The sequence below is a fragment of the Dipodomys merriami genome, unplaced genomic scaffold (assembly GCF_024711535.1).
Source record: "Dipodomys merriami isolate MVZ:Mamm:240054 unplaced genomic scaffold, mDipMer1.0.p SCAF_151, whole genome shotgun sequence".
NCBI lineage: Eukaryota > Metazoa > Chordata > Mammalia > Rodentia > Heteromyidae > Dipodomys > Dipodomys merriami.
Genome location: NW_027202838.1, coordinates 135,588 through 148,790, shown reverse-complemented (window position 1 = coordinate 148,790; position 13,203 = coordinate 135,588). Strand labels below are relative to the sequence as shown.

General features: G+C 40.3%; 1 protein-coding gene across 1 annotated transcript in view; it reads right to left on the bottom strand.

The window, feature by feature from the left end:
- LOC138827152 (zinc finger protein 658B-like) overlaps nucleotides 1–13,203 on the bottom strand; it is a 193,244-nt gene that overhangs the window by 161,015 nt on the left and 19,026 nt on the right. The window lies entirely within an intron of this gene.

Genomic DNA, 13,203 nt, shown 5'->3' with positions numbered 1-13,203 from the left:
GCTAATGACTGATTTGGACATTTTAAGATTTGACTTAGCACATAAAAGTATTTTTGTTAACTGTTTTTGTTATTAAAATTTTTTATAGTAGCATTGACTTTTATTTATTCATGTTAAGTCACCTGAAATGATATCTGCTGCATTTAATGCTCATTAATGTAAATGGCTGAACAAACCCACGGATGCCCAATATCTCATGGTTATAGTCAACACAGCCTCATTACGACTCCCACAACAGTACTTTATTTTGTAAACTGTAACCTACTATTACTTCCTTTTTCCCTCCCCCCCCCACCCCCCAGCTTCAAATGCACATGATAAAGAGGTTTAGTTAGGGAATGTACATGGAAAATAATAAAAACAGCTTTCCATTTACAAAATATATTCCCCATACTGATTAATTCAGGCAGCTAACTGGTTTATGAAACTTTATTGAAGAAAAATAAATCAATTACTAGCAGAGCTATCCATCACTTATCTAGTAACAACTTGCATCATTTATTCAGTGCTATATTAAGCAGTGTATTGGAAGACCGTTTAACTAATAGCGCCAAGCCTCCTAAGAATTTAAATGAAAATTACAAAATGTTTGACACCCTATTTTGAAATACAAAGGGTGTTTGACTTCTAATTTCCACTCTCTGGAGAAGAACAGCTCACATCTTTTTTGACCTGTATAAAATACACCATATTTTCTGTTCTGCTGATACTATAAATTCAATATCAATTCTCCAGCCACATCAGTTAGGAGCATAAAGTACATGTAACCTCAAATCTCTAACAGTGGAAGGCTTCAACAAGAATGGATGCTGCTAGAATGTTGTTTCCTTTGATGTGACAACTGAGAATCCAGCTCCCGCCCCCTCATGTGGCTTCTTCATCATGTTAGAGTAGTGAGGAATGGTTTGGTTTCATAATCAGGTTAAGAGTGAATATAGGTTGGGTGGGGGTTGGGGGGCAGATGGGAAGGGATGGGAAGGGGAAACAAAGGAGGAGGCTACAATGCTTGATAAGAAATGTATTCATTATCTTGCCCATGTAATTGTAACCCCTCTGTACAGTATTTTCACAATAAAAAAAGAAAAGCACACAAAAAAAGATAAAAAAGAGTGAATATAGGAAGTAGTGCTGTAGCGCAAGTGGTAGAGCTCTAGCCTTAAGCTGGAGAGCTGAGGGACAGCGCTCAGGCCCAGAGTTCAAGGCCATGACCGACCAAAAAAAAAAAAAAAAAGTGAACATACTGGCTGTATAATACAAATGCTGAACTTTAAAAAAATTTTTGAGTCTTGGGCAACTGCTTTCTTGTAACTACAGTTTAAGTCTACTCAGATGAGAATCTAAATGAATGGAGGGAGGGAGCCAAGTGAAAAATAAAATTTAAAAGAAAAGATGACATCTAATAGGGGAGCAGCCAGATAAGAAATCAAAAAAGGAACAGTAGTTTCAAGTTCATTCCAGCTATAATGCAGGTTATTCTGACTTTTAGGTATCATCACATGACATACTTTTAATTCTATTTCCAAGATACTCTGTTGTATTTGTCTCTGTCTGTTTTATTGTCCATGCAATCTCTAGGATTGGATCACATAGCAGCAAATAAATGGATAAACAAACTTTAGAAATAGTTAAAGCAGGAGACCACTGTGACCTTAGAATATCAAGACAAATACTGTCAATATTGTTAATATTTGGATGCTAAATTCTTGTTGTAAATGCAACCTCAGGTGGTTTGTTGGGTAGTCTGTAGGAAAATGAATTGTTAAAAAAATACACCTCCATGATATGGGCTGTCATTACATAACAGAATATAAGAGAACATTATTCTTTATTAATCCATTTAACACCATACTCTGTGCTTTTCTCCTGGCTCCTCACTATCGAAGGATCTGTCCCAAACTCTTGATTATCCAGGTGGCTGGGGAAAGACTATCTTCATCTTACACTGGCTTTCCCAGACACAGGCACAGAGGGGCCAGGGGCCCATGGAGCAGTGGCCGCAGCCTCCTCCCCATGCAGCAGCTGATGCTTCCCCAGCCTGAAGAAATTCTAATGATTGAAATGTGGTCATAGATACCCTGATACTTCCTTCCTCTGTAAGACGTGCTACATGAACTTTTGTGAACACTGCATACCTCCTACAATAAGAAATTTAGGTGGCAGAGGAATAAAATGTTCCTTGACTACAATTGCATTTTATCAGTCTTTTATTGAAGGATGGAGGCAAAGGGCAAAAGGCTTATGGAACATTAAAAAATGACAAAAAAAATTGTGAAATATGACCACAGCACAACAGAGAATAAAAAGGATAAAAAGTGATGCTACCTAAAACCTACAGAAGGAAATTTTAAAAGTTGGAATGAAATATAGTACTATTTTGTTTTGCAGAGGCTAAAAGGAAAGTCTTTTGATTCCCATTTTGAACCCCATTACAAAGGAAGAATAGCCAACGATCATCCTACCAATCCAGCCATGCGTGACAATACTAGTGGTGAATGCTGACTAGCACACAAAAAAGGAAATATATGTGTCAAGTGTTGAAAGAAAATAATCTTCAATAGATAATCCATTGGGTAGCGGAACTCTTCAGAAAATGTAGATTGGAAATATTTAAATGGAAAGATAATTCATTAATAACACATCTGCATTTTAAGACTGTTACAAAAAATTATCCTGCTTCAAAAGAATAAGATGCCAACATGCATGTACACATAGGACAAGGTCATTAAAAAGGAAATCTGTAGAACATATGTTAGATTTTAGGTAATCTTTCTGAAACAATTCATGGAAGAAAAACTAATTTATTAAGATTCAATATACAAATGCACAAGTGTATTATACACAAAGTATTTGCACTAGGCATATGTATCAATTAATACTTTACTTGCTTGATAAATATGAAGGCCTGAGACCAACGAATTAATTCTACCAAAAGAAAATAAAAAGGCAATAAATTTAGGGCTGGGAACATGGCTTATAAAGACTGCTTGCTTAGCATGCATGAAGTAATGGTTTTGATTCCTCAGTACCACATGAACAAAAAAAGCTGAATGTGGTGCTGTGGCTCAAGCAGTGAGTGCTAGACTTCAGGGAAAGAAGCTTAGAGAGAATGAATGCCTGAGATCAAGGAACTGTGCAAAAAAGGCCACAGAATTGTAATTTTTTAATCTTCCATTACTATTGGAAAAGTAATACTCCTCTAATTTATAAACATCAGGACAAAACATCAGCAGGAACATACATATCACTGCCATTATTTCAAACTAAATGCTGTTTATAAAGTACTGCAGTGTTAATTTTACGAAGACTAAAACAATGAGAGTAATTCTCAAGACAAACTTCCTAGGAAAAAATGAGATATAAAGCTAGGTTATAAACACATTACAGTTAAGTAATATATTTCTAAAAATCTATGAGTGAAATAAACACAGGGAAATTAGCATGAATATGGGAGAAATGTACATTATCACTATGTTTTATAGGCTATGAAAAGCAGTCACTTTGTTACTTCGCCTTTGCACTAAAAACAAATGCTTTTAACTATGTATGATCTATTCACAGGTATATTTTCTGGAGGATGGGGGAAAGTCAGAACTCCAGGGAAACAGGGAAAAAGTACAGCAGTGGAATTCATTAGACACTAATAAAAATAAACTATACAACTCATGATTAGAGAAGGGAGGGAGGAATTGTGAGAGAGTAAGGTAAGGAAGACACTCTGTGAAAGAAAATATACTCATTACCTGACTCATGTAATTGTAATCTCTCTGTATCTCTATAACAATAAATTAAATTAATTATAAAACAATCCTTCCATGTAGTTGTGCTAGCCTAAACTGTTTGCTTAGTGAAGAAAATATAGCAGTTAGAATAGTTAAAACTATTAGAAATAAAATACAAGACTTAATTTGAAACGTGAAATATTGGAATTGAGGTTGAATATTAATTCTATATAAACCAGTAACAATAATCTTGTTTTAGTATCAAATTAACTGTTAGCATTAAATGTTCAGGTAAGAAAAAAGCAAATCAAAACAAGTGCTCTAGCTCAAGACTGTTATCAGACACTAGCTACTCAAGGAGGCTGAGGTCTGGAAGCCAGCATGGTAGACAACTCAAATTCATTTGAAATTTTGGAGTTGAGGTTGAATATTAATTCCACATAAGCCAATAACAGTATATGCTGGTAAGAAAAACAAAAACAAGTGTTTCAGGAACGAGAATGTATCCTAGTTACTAAGGAGGTTGAGGTCTGGAAGCAGCCTTGGTGGACAACTCAAATTAAGTTGCTAAAAACAGATTGGAGGCATGGTTTAAATGAGCGTGTCAACAGCGATTGAGGAAGCTGACTGACTGAGTTCAAGATCTAGTACTAGCACAAGAAAGCATGGTTGGGGCTTTGACACTAATTGTGGCAACACAGTAAGTCCTCAGACATAAAGAGAAATGAAAATGAATGGGGTGGGGAGAGGAGAAAAAAGGGGCAGAGAAAAGAAGAGCTGACAAGACAGTGGTGGAAAAAAAGGGAAAAAGAAGGGAAGGGAAAGGAAAAGAAGACAGGAAGGGAGGAAAGTTTGATGACATTAGACTTGCCAGTGACTCATTTGATAGGACACCAAAAGTGTTTAATACTAAACAAAATCAAATTTAGTGCATATAATTAAAACATTGTATATCAGAAAGCGTGATCAACAAGGAAGAGAAAGCATGGTATTAGTTTTTCTCTAAATAGATTACTAACCACAGTGAATTAAAAACATAAAAAAATGGGGCTGGGAAGGTGGCTCAGTGGTAGAGTGCTTGCCTTGCATGCCTGAGGCCCTGGGTTTGATTCCTGAGCACCATATAAGCAGAAAAGGCCGGAGGTGGTGCTGTGGCTCAAGTACTAGCCTTGAGCTGAAGAGCTGAGGGACAGCACTCAGGACCAGAGTTCACATAAAACAAAATCCTATAATTAACCACACCCACCCCCTTCCCTCCCCCCCCCCACAGAAAATCTAATTTAAAAATGGAAAAAAACTGAAGAGACTTTTCTAAAAAGTATACAGGTAGCTCATTAAATATAAAAAAGTTCAATGTCAATAGTTATTAGAAAAATTCAAATCAAAATGAAATATCTACTTCTTCATACACACTTCTAAACAAAAACAAATATGTTTCCAAAGTCTAACAACTGTTGGGAAAGATATGAAAATAAAGTGAATTTTGATGCATTTCTGGCAGGAATGTAAAATAATCAACGATGGTGTGGAGACTTCTAAAAGAACTAAATATAGAATTACATAGGAATATGGTCTAGCACTTCTATTTCTAGATTTATACCAATGGAAGTGAAAGCAGGGACTAGAACAAATATTTGGAGAATCACTACACAACAACTACTCACAATAACCAAAAGACAGAAGCCTGGAAAGAATAGATAAATGTGTTTAACAGGAAGAAAACTTTAATACATTTTACAGCAGGGATAAATCTTGAATACAATAAGCTAAATAAAATACACCAGGCATCAAGTATCAGCCATGCTATGATTTCCCTTACTGCTCTTCCATGGATCAACAAACTCACAGACCCAGTAACTATAATGGTTCCAAAGACTGGTAGGAGCTGTGTATTTAATGATTTTTACAGCTTCATTTATGGAAGGTACAAAATGCTGTAGATGGATGGAAGGCATAACCATAAAACAATGTGGCCGTATGTAATGGTTAATGTAGCCAAAAAGGATGGAATATACCTATACTCTCTGAATTTGGGATTACCAGCCAGCCTAGGCTACATAAAATTTCAAGAGCAAGCTAGACTGCATAGCAAGACCTGTCTTCAAAGGGAATACGGAAAAATCAAACCATAAGAAAAATGTCAATTCTAAGAGCCAATGCAGCAAAGGAAAATTTGTAAGAAAAACTAGTTCCCAGACACAGCATTCGAAGAAAAGTAAAAAGTGAGAGACAGATGGAGGAAAGACAGGCTGGGAGAAAAAAAATACAGAAAGAAAAATAGATACATAAAGAAAAATACAAATAAGCAAAGCTAGAGAGCAGAAAACAAAGATTGAAACAAAATAGTAGGGGGAGGGGGGAATCTTGTGAGGACACCTTAGAAAAAATAGAGGGATTTCTAGAAAAATCATAGACCGTATCATCGCCTATAGCCTAAGTTTCAAGTAAGAAAATGACCATGAAGCAGTCCAATAAGGTATGAAGAGTAATTTAAGTACATATTGCTTACTTACTCAGTCCTCTAAAACATTCAAAGGTGTGTGTGACCAAAGACTTCATTAAGATAGTTCAATGTTACTTATGAGGATGGGATCTCTGACAAGTTGCTAGGGAACCTTCATCTTCCATTAGATATCACCTCCTCTAGGTTACTGAATCACATAACAGTGTGAATACTTTTTCTCACATAAGAAAAACTAGAAACAAGGTGAAGCAAATCTGCACTTAACATAGACAGAATGTCAGATTTTATAATATGCTAAACCTAATAGCCATCTTTATGTGATTTATGAACATGTTCCTGAAGCTGGATCTGTTTTTCTGTTTTTAAATCTTGGACACCTTTAAGTTCATAAGATGGAATGTAATACAAAATGAGAAATAAAATGCAACTCACCAGAGAGTCTTTCATTCTTTCTTGCTGTTGACAATGAACAGAAGATGCAGGAAGCATGGCTGGGAGAGAAGGCAAATGAGGTAGTCAGGAAAGAACCAGTGTAATTTTACTGAAATTTTCCTGCTCGAAACATTATACATGGGAGGAAAGGCCTTCTTACGGGAGACGAATCTTTTATGTCTCAAGTAAAGCATCAAACTCTCCACTAAAGACAAATCCACAGTCCTTAGTTGCTAGATACTGTTAGTCCAATAAGCTTCTTTCCCATAGCTAAGCATGCTCCTTCCCCTTTCCACAGCTTGGCATGCTCCCTTCCTGGTCAACACTAGGCAGTTAATAATCAGCCTCCCTCCAAGCCCCCTTTATCTTGAGATGGCACTCTTCTGGGGTAGCTACTACGATATAGGGCAGCAAGAACTCCCTAGAGTGACCTTAAGGTCTGGGCAGCTGCAGAGCCCCTTATCTACTATTTGGGCAAGCAGCCATAAATCCTAGTCCACCATGATGGATCCCTTGGTCCACATGTCCACACTGGGGTCTCCACCTCCTAGCCCCGAGTTATATAGGTCACCGCAAACAATAGCCTGCACTTCTTCTCATTCTTCACTTGTGAGAAGGGGTCTTGCCAGTTCCACTGCTGTCAATAATACTTTCTTTGTTCTTTGTACCTGGATGTTTGCATGGTTCTCTTGCAAAGTCTAATATACCCTAACAGATAGTACAAAAGCAATTCATTTCTCCGTTAATGTACATACAGAATTAATAAAAACTGATGTTCCTACAAAAATAATTGAATAATGAAAAAGTCACATCTTCACTAAAACTAGCTATTACTCAAATACACTTAGAGATGTATGATCTATTATTCTACTAATGCAAAGATATCCTAGGACTCCACTGAGCATTTGCATTCTAACATTCATTTACATATTTAAACACCATGGAGAACACGAATATTGTAACTCAGTATTTTTCACCTAAATTTATAGAGGGAAAATGTACACAACACATATTTTTTGTGTTATACTGTTTCAATGATAATTGTCAAATGGCACATTTCCTTGTATCCAAATACTCAGAGCGCCCTCATGAGGGCAGAGAATCAAGGACAGTTATGATTCCTGGAGAGTTGTCAGATTGTCTGAAGAACTCTTGGGCTTTCAGTGACCTTGAAGGTAAATTAAAAAGGCTTAGGGACAGGCACCGGTGGCTCATGCATGTAAACCTAGCTGAATCAGGAGGCTGAGATCTAAGGATTATGGTTCAAAGACAGCCTGGGAAGGAAAGCAAGTGGAATCTTATCTACAATCGACTACCAAAAACCTGGATATGGAGCTGTGGCTCAAGTGGTAGAGCACGAGTTTTTTTTTGTTTTTTGTTTTGTTTTGTTTTGTTTTGTTTTGTCGGTCGTGGGGCTTGAACTCTGGGCCTGGGCGCTGTCCTTCAGCTTGTCAGTTCAAGGCGAGCACTCTACCACTTGAGCTACAGCGCCATTTCCGGTTTTCTGGTGGTTTATTGGAGATAGGAGTCTCACAATCTTTCCTGCCCAGGCTGGCTTTGAACAGTGATCCTCAGATCTCAGCCTCCTGAGTAGCTAGGATTACAGGCGTGAGCCACCAGCACCCGGCAGAGCACGAGTTTTGAGCCAAAAAACTCAGGGGCATCACCCAGATTTGAATTCAAACCCTAGGAATCACACACACACACACACACACACACACACACACACACACACAATAGATCTGTCAGACAGTGACTCTCATTTACATGCCTACACACACACACACACACACACACACACACACACACACACACACACACAATAGATCTGTCAGACAGTGACTCTCATTTACATGCCTATGTCCCTTCAATGCACTTCCATGGAGACTGAAGGAATGCTGGGGAAGAGGGATATACTCAGGGAAGTCAGTATGTGGACAGAGAAGAAGAATAGACAGCAATGAAGGAGTGATGCTTCCTCAAGGTTTCTAGGGAGTCCATGAAATGATTATATGTAAGGTGTATGATGTTCCAGGGGATCAGCAGCAGAAGCAAAGTATAACGGGGTGATATGGGGTTCTGTGCAAACCTGAACTTGGAGAGCCTTGAGTTGCAGTGAACAATCTCCTCCTGCTGCCCTAATCCATTTGGTCATCCCTCTATTTTGCTTTCTCCTCTAAAGAAAGCCACAGGTGTTGAGGGCTGAGGAGCAGAGCCATGGAAATGGTAAAAGGGTCAGAGGGCATTGCTCAATGGGCATCATTGGCACCCACCAAGGCAGCAGTGGTTCTGAATCTACACCAGCCATGCTTCATGGCCTGCATGCAGAGGCCAAGAGAACAGAGACCATAGGAAAAAAATGTGCATGTGTGCCAATTCTGGGGCTTGAAGTCAAGGTCTGGGCCCCCTCCTTGATCTTTTGTTTAAGGCTAGTGATCTACCACTTGAGTGACACCTCCATTTCTGGCTTTTCAAAAGGTGGTTAATTGGAGATAAGGGCCTCACAACAGACTTTACTGCCCAGGCTGGCTTTAAACCTTGATTATCAGATCTCAGCTGCCTGAGTAGCTAGGATTATAGACGTAAGCCACTGGTCCCTGGCTTAGGAAGGAATCTTAATCACACTCAATCCTCTAAGTATTGATTAGTGGTATGTACTGTCACTTCTTCACAATGCAGGAATTTTTTTTTCTGGTCCTGGGGTTTAAAATCTTGATCTGGGTGCTATCCATGAGTTTTTGTTCTCAAGGCTAGCACTCTACCACTTGAGCCAAAAAGCTCCACTTCCAGTTTTACAGTGGTTCATTGGAACTAAGAGTCTCACAGGGACTTTCCTGCCCAGGCTGGCTTTGAACAGTGATCCTCAGATATCAGCCTCCTGAGTAGTGAGGATTACAGGCATGAGCAACTGGTGCCCAGCTAATGAAAGAATTCTGGAGACAGTAAGTAAGTGAGGAAAAATGACTGCTGTTAAAAGGTAGAGCCTGTCACAGGGCTCACACAGGAGCTACGATTACAGACATGAGCCATGGGTACCTGACATGACATGTGTATTCTTGTTTTGGATGTAAGCATATTTGTTTTGGTAAAATGTACCTTTCTCATTGGTGGCTTAGGCCTGTTTCTTAGCTACTCAACTAATTACCAAAAGGCCAGCAATGGAGCTTAGACTCAAGTGGTAGAGCATTAACCTTGGGCAAAAAAACAAAACAAAACAAAAACAAACAAACAAAAAAACAGCTTAGGGAGAGTACTCAGGCCCGGAGTTCAAGCCCCAGGACCATTAGACACAGACACAGACACACAGAAACACAAAATAACAATACTGCAAATGTACTCAGAACATCACTATTCTACAAACAGAAAAACTTGGGCTCAAAAAAAAAATGGCTGGGAGCTGGTACCTCATACCTGTGATCCTAGCTACCCAGCAAGCTGAGATCTGAAGATTACAATTCAAAGACAACCTGGGCAGGAAAGTCCATAAGACTCTTATCTTCAATTAACCACCAGAAAACCAGAAATGGAGCTATGGCTCTAGTGGTAGAGTAGCAGTCTGGAGCCAAAGAGCCCAGGAACAGTGTTCAGATACTGAGTTCAAGCTTGGCCAGTGGTGAGCAGAAGAGCCACAAGCAGGCACATCTCCTTCAGTGAAAGGCCCTCTGGCAATCCATAAATCCAGCTAGGTCCTGCTGATCCTGTTTACTGGATTAGTTGACTGAATAACTCTATATACAACATCCCACCTGTGCCTTACAGAGCTGCTCTGGAAGGCCCCAAGGTCTGACCGATGTGGACCCCAGGGGAGGGTTAACAACTGTTGTCTAAGCCACTCAGCTTGCAAAGATGATCAGTTCTGCCCTTTCCATTGGGCAGAGCCACTCTACACCCAGCTTTGACCCTGTTCTGCATCTTGCAGGCTCCATTCAAGGCAAAAAGTTCTGGCAATTTTAGGAACATCCATTATCTCAGAATTTAAAAGCTGGGTGCCAGTGGCTCACATACACCTGTAATCCTAGCTATTCAGGAGCCTCAGATCTAAGGATCACGTTTCAAAGTCAGCTCAGGTCAGGCAAGAAAGTTCATGAGAGTTTTCAGTTTTTTTGTTGTTGTTGTTTGTGGAGTTTGAACTCAGGGCCTGGTTGCTGTACCCACCAGAACTCCTATTCCTCAGGGCAAGTGGTCTACCACTTTAAATCACAGTAGGTTGCTAATTGGAGATAAAAGCCCTGCTCTGGCTGGCTTTGAACCTCAACATCAGATATCAAGCCTTTTGAGTAGCTAGTATTACAGTGTGAGCCACTTGAGCCTGGCCTAAAAAAACCGAAATGGAGGCATGGCTCAAGTGGTAGCATCAGCCTTATCTTGAATACAAAAGGAAGAACTCACTCACAGAGGCTGAGTTCCAGCCACAGTATCAGCATGTGTACTCATGCGTGCAGGTGCATACATACACACACACACATAGTAGTTTAAGAGTGCTTAAAAAAAACCAACAATGAAGCTGGGTGCTGGTGGCTCATGCCTGTAATCCTAGCTACTCAGGAGGCTGAGATCTGAGGATCATAGTTCAAAGCCAACCCAGGCAGGAAAGTCTGTGAGACTCCTATCTCCAATAAACCACTCAAAAAACTCAAAGTGGCACTGTGGCTCAGGTGGTAGAGTGCTAGCCTTAAGCTGAAGAGCTTAGGGACAGAGCCCAGGCCCAAGCCCCATAACCAACAAAACATAACAAAACAAAACCCAACAATGACAAATTATAGGTGAGTTGTGAGAGAACAAGTAAGGTAAATCTGGAGGCAAATGAAGCTGACATCTGTGATGGTTAAATCTTGAGGATGAACTTAATTGAGATCGATTGGTTTAGATGCATCCAGCTGATGAGTAAAGCAGCCTTTGTGTGTGGGGGGGGGGGTTGGGCTGGATATCAGATTAACTGAATCTCTCCTGCATATAGGTCGCACCATTCCATAGGCAGGCTTGCCATATGAAATTAAAGTAGGGTGGGGGAGAGAATACTGCAATGCAGGCAGGCATTCTCTTTCCCACTCTTACCCCTTCCCCTAACTCCCTGGCTACCATGAGTTGTTCTGCTTTGCCAAGATTGCCTCTGACATGAAGCAAAAGAAATCCTTTTTCCCTTAGGTTATTTCTGTCAAGTATTTTGTCGCAGCAACAACAAACTATATTACTAACACAAAACCCTATCTTTTCTACTTTTGTCTCTTACTTTTTCGCTAGTCTTGGGGCTTGAACTCAGAGCCTGAGCACTGTCCATGAGCCTCTTTGTGTTCAATGAAAGCTAGTGCTTTGGGGCTGGGAAGGTTGTTCAGTGGTACAGCACTTGCCTTGCATGCATGAGGCCCTGGGTTCGATTCCTCAGCACCACATAAGCAAAAAAGAAAAAAGCCAGAAGTGGCGCTGGGACCCAAGTGGTAGAGTGCTAGCCTTGAGCTGAAGAGCTGAGGGACAGCGCCCAGGCCCCAGGACCAGACCCCACACACACAAAAAAAAGGCTAGTACTTTACCAATTGAGCCACAGTTCCACTTCCAGTCTTTTCTGAGTAGTTTGAGATAAAAATCTTGGCAGTCACTCGTGGCTCACGCCTGTAAATCTAGCTACTCAGGAGGCTGAGATCTGAGGAACAAGGTTCAAAGCCAGCCCAGGTAGGAAAGTCCTTGAGACTCTTATCTCCAATAAGCCACTAGAAAACCGGAAGTGGCGCTGTGGCTCAAGTGGTAAAGCGCTCAGCCTTGAGCTGAAGAGTGCAGGGACAGCGCCCAAGTCCAGAGTTCAAGCCCCATGACTGACAACAACAACAACAACAAAATCTTAGACTTTCCTGTACTGGCTGGTTTGAACTATCATCTTCAGATGTTAGCCCCCTGAGTAACTAGGATTACTGGCTCCACCCACTGATACCTGGCCAACTTCCACCTCTACCTCTACCTCTTCCTCTTGGTTCTTCTTCCTCTACCCTCACCTCCCTCCTCCTTCCCACCATGCTAAAAATGTACAGAATACCACTGAATGAGACACTCAGCCCAAGGTTGCCATCTTCACTCAAATGAACTATACAGTTGACTTTAATGGGTGAACTTGGTAATAAATTATCCTAGTCTTACAGACCTGGCCACTGGAACACAGAACAAATGATTGGCCAGAGACAAGATCATAAAACTTGAATCTTGGCCATACAAACATCTCAATCCAAATTCAATAGTGAACATGAGACTCGAACCCAGGCACTCTCCTCACCAGACAGGGCCATGTTCTTAATCACACCTGTGGGTGTTGATTCCTTGGTACAGGAATATGATGGGATGACAAAGGCCACACACAAATGGAGTATTATTTGAGGGTGAGCTTTGCTAAAAGATAAAAGTCCCAGCTCTGGCATTTACTAACTCATGACATCATAGACAAGTCATTTTAATTTTTTTGCCTCTGTTTCTACATCTGTAAAATGGAGATAATCCGAGCCCCTTCCCTCATAGAAGAGCAGGTCTCCAGCAAGGTGCAGGGGCTCCTGCCTGTAATCCTAACTACTCAGGAGGCTGAGATCAGAGGATTGAAGATAAAGGCTA